Below are 8969 nucleotides of genomic sequence, written 5' to 3' on the forward strand. Positions count from 1 at the left end.
TAGAGAGAGAGAGAGAGAGAGAGAGAGAGAGAGAGAGAGAGAGAGAGAGAGAGAGAGAGACAGAGAGAGAGAGAGAGAGAGACAGAGAGAGAGACAGAGAGAGAGAGAGAGACAGAGAGAGACAGAGACAGAGAGAGACAGAGACAGAGAGAGAGACAGAGAGAGCGAGCGAGCAGGAGAGGGAAGCAAGAGGGGTTTGCCTTTTATAAGGGTTTATAGCACACGTGCTTAGGGAGAGTGCTCGGTCTTTGTGGCTGTGGTGGCTACAGTGTCACCTCTTGGCTGCCGGTAATGAGTATCCTGTTAGGACCCCAAGAGTAGGCCAGTGTAAATGCCTGAATGCTAACAGATAGTCGCCTCCCCCCACCCCCCAGCTTTTTTCTTTTTCTCTAGGCGTGGAACGTTATTTACGCCTGACTGTATATAAACGTTCCTACTTGTTGGGTTTGGTGAGTCTCTGTCTTGGGTTTGGTCACCTCCTGAGTTTACAAGGCTGTAAGCACAGTTTTCAGTCACTGTTAGAGAGAACTCTTAAAGACTTCTATTCTTTTTTTTTTTTTTGGTTTTTCGAGACAGGGTTTCTCTGTAGCTTTGGTGCCTGTCCCGGAACTAGCTCTTGTAGACCAGGCTGGTCTCGAACTCACAGAGATCCGCCTGCCTCTGCCTCCCGAGTGCTGGGATTAAAGGCGTGCGCCACCACCCCGCAAGACTTCTTATTGTGACTATAAATTTGAGTATGCATTAAAAAATTATAACTTACCATTTTGATGTAGGCGGGCTGGAAATAAAAGGTTCCATGTGTTTTTGTTTCTCCATCATGACCAGAAATTACTTTGGTGTTTTGAAATTTGAGAAAGAATAAGGCAGCAAATGTTACTGTGTTTGGTTAAACAGGGTACCGTGAGAAGAATTTACAGGTAAAGTGTAGCCGTAGGACATTTTTTTTAAAGATTTATTTTAACTTTTTTTTCTTATTGTTTATTTACTTTATTTTATGTACACTGGTGTGAAGGTGTCAGATCCCCTGGAACTGGATCTTCAGTCTCTCTTCCTGCCAACCCCACATATCCTTTCTCCTCCCCGGGTATTGGCCATTCAGCTCTTTATTAGACCAATCAGGTGCCTTAGGCAGGCAAGGTGAAACAAATGCAACACATCTTTACATAATTAAACAAACACAGCATAAACAAATGTAACACATCCTTACATCATTAAAGAGATACAGCATAAACAAATGTAACACACCTTACATCATTAAAGAGATACAGCATAAACAAATGGAACACATCCTTACAACATTAAAGAGATACAGCATAAACAAATGTAACACACCTTACATCATTAAAGAGATACAGCATAAACAAATGTAACACATCCTTACATCATTAAAGAGATACAGCATAAACAAATGGAACACATCCTTACATCATTAAAGAGATACAGCATAAACAAATGGAACACATCCTTACATCATTAAAGAGATACAGGATAAACAAATGTAACACATCCTTACATCATTAAAGAGATACAGCATAAACAAATGTAACACATCCTTACATCATTAAGAGATACAGCATAAACAAATGTAACACATCCTTACATCATTAAGAGACACAGCATAAACAAATGTAACACATCCTTACATCATTAAAGAGATACAGCATAAACAAATGTAACACATCCTTACATCATTAAAGAGATACAGCATAAACAAATGTAACACATCCTTACATCATTAAAGAGATATAGCATAAACAAATGTAACACACCTTACATCATTAAAGAGATACAGGATAGACAAATGTAACACATCCTTACATCATTAAAGAGATACAGCATAAACAAATGGAACACATCCTTACATCATTAAAGAGATATAGCATAAACAAATGTAACACATCCTTACATCATTAAAGAGATACAGCATAAACAAATGTAACACACCTTTACATAGTTAAAGTAATAATCCACAGCATAAACAAATGTAACATCCTTACATCATTAAATATTACATACTTTCCTCCTAGTTTCTGTTGAGTAAGAGTTATTTTCAGTTCCTTTTTCTTCCTTCCTTCCTTTCTTTTTTTAAATATTTATTGATTTATTATGTATACAATATTCTGTCCATGTGTATGCCTGCAGGTCAGAAGAGGGCACCAGACCTCATTACAGATGGTTGTGAGCCACCATGTGGTTGCCGGGAATTGAACTCAGGACCTTTGGAAGAGCAGGCAATGCCCTTAACCACTGAGCCATCTCTCCAGCCCAAATATTTATTTATTTATTCTGTATACAATATTCTGTCTGCATGTATGCCTGCAGGCCAGAAGAGGGCACCAGACCTCATTACAGATGGTTGTGAGCCACCATGTGGTTGCTGGGAATTGAACTCAGGATCTTTGGAAGAGAAGACAATGCTTTTAACCGCTGAGCCATCTCTCCAGCTCCCCTTTCTTTCTTTCTTTCTTTCTTTCTTTCTTTCTTTCTTTCTTTCTTTCTTTCTTTTTTTTAAAAAACCCAAGGTCTCAGGTAGCCTAGGCCTGGCCTCAAACTCAGTGTGTAGCTGAGAATGACCTTGAATACAGGATTCCTCTACCTCTAAGACGCTGCTCACAGACTGGGCTACCACATCCACTTCCATTTCTGTCTTTACATATTATTTATATTTTCCGCTTGCTCAGAACTGTGGCAAGAATGAAGAGTATTATTTATTGGTGACTATTCTCTCAGAGGCCCTCTGCATATAGGTCTCTTCGTAAGAGTTTAGAAACAGGAATGAAGCCTGAGTTCAAACAATCCTGGGCAGGTACTCCAATAACCCAGGAATATGAATCAGAAAATATATTGGACATTAACAGAAGCAAGCTTGGAGAACCCACTTATGGGGTGAGTAACAATTAATAGCTGGCAATGCTGAAAATTAAACCAATTCTTCTAGGAGAAAAAAAATCGATAGGATAGAAATCAGTTTGGCCTCTCTTACTGCCTAAGGCTCAAGAGAAAAATATAATCAATACATGCTATGCGTGCAGTCATTCTAAGACATAGTATCAGAAATGAAAGCCTAGGTGAGTCACGTATTTGGGGAGAACCCAGGTTCTATCATAGCTTGCTTCTTTAAGACATCTTAGGATGCAGCCCGCTCACATGTCTTTGTTTTAGCGTTTACTATAGACACACAGCCCAATACAAGCACATGCATGACGTGTGTGCATGTGTGCGCATGTGCACACACACACACACGGGGGGGGGGGGCATTGTGGCTCCTCAGAACAAAGAGCTGGGGATAACTATGAATTGACTAGAAAACCCCTTCCCTTCGGAGCAGGGTCAGAGAGCCATGGATGTGTTGCTGCAGTTCAGGGTTCTGGCTGTTGATTGGCTTAAATTAGGGACAGCCAGGGCTACATGGAGAAATCCTATCTTGGAAGAAAGAGAAAGAAGAGGGAAGAAGGGAGGAAGGGAGGGAGGGAGAGAGGGACGGAGGGAGGGAGAGGGATGGGAGGGAGGGACGGAGGGAGGGACGGAGGGAGGAAGGGACAGAGGGAGGAAGGAAGGAAGGAAGGAAGGAAGGAAGGAAGGAAGGAAGGAAGGAAGGAAGGAAGGAAAGGAGGAAGGAAGGAAGAAAAATGTCTCAGGGCAACACCCAGGCAGTTTTCCCCTGGTCAGAATCGCTACCACATCGCAGAGGGAAGACTGCTCAGGATCTCTTTGGTTTTCTCAGCCTTTCCATTTCTCTCCTAGACTGGACAGCATGTGTGGACAAAGGCTCCTCCCTCGCTTGCTGTAAAGTATCTCTACTGAGTTTGGATTGCTTTTTTGGACCAGAAGGTGAGTGGAATTCGGGGTGCATAATGTGGAATTTCCAAAGAATTAATAAATAAATTATGTTTAAAAAGAATGAAATAGCATGAGATTAACAATTCATATCATTCTAGAAATTTGCGCTGGAAGTGGTGTGAGGCGCATGAAGTTCAGATTTCAAAATAAAAGGGTCACAGGTCATCCCATGCTTCCTCTTAAAAAGACTTGTCATCTTTATCTTTAATTGTATGTATAGGTGTGTGTCTGTTTGTGAGGACGTGCACGTGAGTGCAGTGTCCACGCAGGCCACACTAGCCAGTGTAAGTGGAGTGACAGGCAGGTGTGAGCCACCTGGTGTGGGTGCTGGGACCCACAGTGCGGTCTTCTGCAAAAGCAGTCAGACTCTTGACTACTGAGCCATCTCTCTAGCTCCATAGTCCATACTTTTTATAGGAGCAAATATTTTGTTACTTATAAATATTATAAGATTTATAAGCTTGAAAATTATAAATTTTATAAATATTATTATTTATAAATATTGTGAATCTTGAGATTACCATAGCTATGGACTGTCCAGTTTAAGTGAATGTACAAAGATTTCACAGCTAATAACATCGCTGTGAAATTCAACATTAGGATTAACGAGAAAAATCCTAACATTTCCAGAAATTTCATACTAGAAAACTGATGGAGAGCAAATAGGACATGGTATCGTTGACATTCCGTACTGTTGGTGGTGATTTTTGCTCTACTGTGAGAGTGTTGCTTGCGTGTTCTCACACGTGTGTGTAAGCCTCCAGCAGCGCGTAAGCTCTGTTGCAGCAGGGGCTGGGCCTGATGAACATGCGGTCCCATGAGTAAATACAGCTGAGCTTGGATTTCCCATTCCGGTTTCATGAATTTTCCCCTTATAATAAGTAAAAATACAATTGTTTATCTTTTAGCTAGCCTGTTTATTTCCCGAATCGAGTTAGCTTCTACAAATATGCAAATAGAAACATTTTCTAGTAAACCCGCTAAAGGTTATATGTTGGGATTCAAGTAACCCAGTATTTCCTTTTTATTGTTTTTATTGAGCTATACATTTTTCTCTGCTTTCTTCCTTCCTCCCCCTCCCCTTCTACTCTCTTCCATGACCCCAATGCTCCCAGTTTACTCAGGAGACCTTGTCTTTTTTCTTTCCTATGCAGATCCATGTGTGTCTCTCTAAGGGTCCTCTTTGTTGTCTAGGTTCTCTGGGGTTGTGAGCTGTACCCCAATGCTCCCAGTTTACTCAGGATACCTCGTCTTTTTTCTTTCCTATGTAGATCCATGTGTGTCTCTCTAAGGGTCCTCTTTGTTGTCTAGGTTCTCTGGGGTTGTGAGCTGTAGGCTGTTTGCTTTGCTTTGCTTTATGTCTAGAAGCCATTTACGAGTGAGCACATATTATATTATTTGTCTTTCTGGGTCTGGGTTACCTCACTCAATATGATGTTTTCTAGATCTATTCACTTGCCTGCAAATTTCAAGATGTTGTTTTTTCTGCTGTGTAGTACTCTATGATGTAAATGTACCACATTTTCCTTATCCATTCTTCGGCTGAGCATCAAGCTCTTTTAGCTAGTTCTTCATTGCATGTTTAGTGGTCATGAGTTGGCTGTAGCCAGGGATTCGTTGCTAGGCGGGTGGCAAAGCCTATCAGAACCAGGCACCCTTTGGGTGACAGAACTTCCCCATGGCTGCACTCATTGCCTTCTATCTGACTGGGGCCACAGCTGGGAAGCACAGAAGCAAAAGCCAGTCTGGAGATTTATGAGACCAGAATAATCCCCAGACTGCCACAGACCACTGCCACCAGGTGGCGCTAGTCAGCATGCCAGAGTGGGACGCGGTTTGGTCTTGGAATAGCGACTCTTAATCTGACAGTTATTTAGTCTAGTTTACATGCATGAAGGGGCAGTGGGAGAGACTGGGGCTCTTAGTCACTGTAAATATAAGCCCACCACGAACCTAGACAGGAGAAATGGTCCTCACCTATAATTAAAACCCTGCCTATTCAGATAACAACCGGTTTGTACCACGAGGAATAATGAGGGGATATTCCTCTTGCTTGGCACAAGAGCCGTCTGTGGGAAGCCTGGTTTGGTTCCCTGGCGCTGAGCAAGACCAGCTTCGAGGAATCCCAGTGGCCTCAGGAGGTCATCACACAGCTTCACACAGCTTCTCTTTAATTCTCCTCAAGGGCTAAGAATTTAGAGCTCACTTTAAAAATGTCTTGGGGTTTGTCAACAAAAAGGTTTGAATGGAAACATTATTAGGAGAGATGGCCAAATCTACATTTATGAACGGTTTTGAGCACATCTCTTTCCAGGTGTCAATTGCCCAGCACTTAGATAACTGACAAAGAACTGTACAATATTTATATAACTCTGATATAAGCTCTTTGGGAATGCCATTTACAGAAGTATTGACTGAGCATATAAAATCCATTACACCCTAGTGAGGCTAATTTGTACACAGAAGTGTAAATCTATAATAGAATTGCTGAAGCTCTAACGTCTAGCTAGTTTCTTTTTTTTAAAAAAATTGTTACCCGGGAGACTCAGCGTGACATAGAAGGAAGGGTATTGAAGTTGAAGCCATGCTCTTTACTGTCTGGCTTGACCTTAAGGTGACTATATCTCTGGGTTTTGGCTCACCTACAGGCGCAAGGTGGATCCTAACATCTTGCTGACTTCCTGTTATTGTGCGAATGCAATGACCATCTTTAGATTTCACCATGAGTATTAATATAATAGTTGTGTGATCTGGCCGGGCGGTGGTGGTGCACACCTTTAATCCCCAGCACTCGGGAGGCAGAGGCAGGCAGATCTCTGTGAGTTCGAGGCCAGCCTGGTCTACAAGAGCAAGTTCCAGGACGGGCTCCAAAGCTACAGAGAAACCCTGTCTCGGAAAACAACAACAACAAGCAACAAAAAATAGTTATGCAATCTGACCTCAACAAATACTGTTTAAGCAAAAACGGCTCAAATAAACAAACATTGCCAATTAAGTTGGGCACTAGCATGATGGCAGCAGTTGGCATTTGGGTCAGCACTATTTGTTCTGAGTTTCCTATTGGCTACAACCTCGGAGGATCCTGGAGATGAGGCTCAGCAGGTCAGAGCCGAACTGAACCAATGCCCACTTCAAGTTGTTTGAACCTTGGTCTGTCTCCTGAGGTGAGATGCTTTACTACCCTAAAGAAATAAAACCTGGATGCTTGGATTAAGTTTAGAGGAGTAAGGGCTGCAATTCAGCTATATTCTAGAAAAATCAAAGCCAGAATGGAAGAAAAAAGGTAAACTCTTGGTCCTCGGTTTAATTCAAATTTTTACCCTTTATTCTCCTTGAATTATGCATGGTGGTTTTACTTTCTGGCTCTTGTCTCACACAGCTGGACCAGTCCTGGGTAGATTTCACAGAGCCCCGCGAAAGCTCAGAGTCACTGTATCAGGCCAGGAAGAACCTGGTTGGAGGTAAATCTTGGTGTGTATGTGTGTTTGTGTGCGCTGATGCACCCGAGAGCTAGCGGGCAACTGTGGGGGTCACACAGGCACCACCCAGCTTTTCTCAGATGGTTTCTTACTAGCCTGGACTCATCCATCAGGAGATACTGCTAGCCAGTGAGCCTCAGGGGCCTGCCTGTGTCTGCTTCCAGGGTGCTAGCATTATAAATGCATACAAATAGCCTCAAATAATATAAAATATCACCAACCAGGAGAAAGACTTGTATGACAAGAACTTCAAGTCTTCGAAGAAAGAAATGGGAGAAGATATCAGAAGACGTCGTGAATTGGTAGGATTAACACAGTAAACATGACCGTTTTACCAAAAGCAATCTACAGATTCAATGTGATCTCCATCAAAATTTCAACACAATTCTTTACAGACCTTAAAAGGACAATTGTCAACTTCATATGGAAAAACAAAACATCCAGTCTAGTTTAAACCATCCTGAACAATGAAAGAACCGCTGGAGGTCTCACCATCCCTGATTACAAGTTTACTACAGAGCCACAGTAATAAAAACTACCTGGTATTAGTATAAAAACAGATACATTGATCAATGGAATCGAACCAAATACCCGGACATAAATCCACAAACTATAGATACCAGAGTTTTGATAAAGAAGCCAGAAGTCCACATTGAAAAAAAAAGGTATCATCTTCCACAAATGGTGCTGGCGAACTGTATATTATCATGCAGAAGAACGCAAATAGATCCATATCTATCACCCTGCACAAAACTCAAGTCTAACTGGACCAAAGACCGCAACATAAAACCAGATACACTGAACCTGATAGAAGAGAAAGCAGGGAATAACCCTGAAAGACATTGGCACAGGAGACAACTTCCTGAACAGAACACCAATAGCACAGGTATTAAGATCAACAATTAATAAATGGGACCTCATGAAAATGAAAAGCTTCTATAAGCGAAGGATGCCATCATTAGGACAAAATGGCAGCCTAAAGAATGGGAAAAGAAGCTGGGCGATGGTGGCGCACGCCTTTAATCCCAGCACTCGGGAGGCAGAGGCAGGCGGGTTCTCTGTGAGTTTGAGGCCAGCCTGGACTACAGAGCTCCAGGACAGGCTCCAAAGCCACAGAGAAACCCTGTCTAGAAAAACCAAAAAAAAAAAAAAAAAAAGAATGGGAAAAGATTTTTACCAATGTTACATCAGAGAGGACTAATATCCAAAATATATAAGAATTCAGGAAACTAGATATCAAAAAATGAGGTAAAGATCTAAACCGAGAATTCTCTATAGGGGGAACCCAAATGGCCAAGAAGCACTTAAAGACATGTTTAACATCCTTATTCATCTGGGAAATGCAAATAAAATTGCTTTGAGGTTTTATCTTCGACCTGTCAGAATGGCTAAGATCAATAACACAAATGACAATTTATGCTGATGAGGATGTGGAATAAGGAGAACACTCATCCTTTGTTGATGCAAGTGCAAACTGATACAGCCACTGTGGAAATCAATATGGCAGTTCCTCAGAAAGTTGGGGATCCATCTACCTCAAGATCCAGCTTACCACTTTTGGGCATGTACCCAAAGGATGCTTTCTCCTACCCCAAGGACACCCACTTAACCATGCTCACTGATGCTCTATTCATATAAAACCCAGTAATT

This window comes from Microtus pennsylvanicus, chromosome 20 (genome assembly GCF_037038515.1).
Source record: "Microtus pennsylvanicus isolate mMicPen1 chromosome 20, mMicPen1.hap1, whole genome shotgun sequence".
NCBI classification, from domain to species: Eukaryota; Metazoa; Chordata; class Mammalia; order Rodentia; family Cricetidae; genus Microtus; species Microtus pennsylvanicus.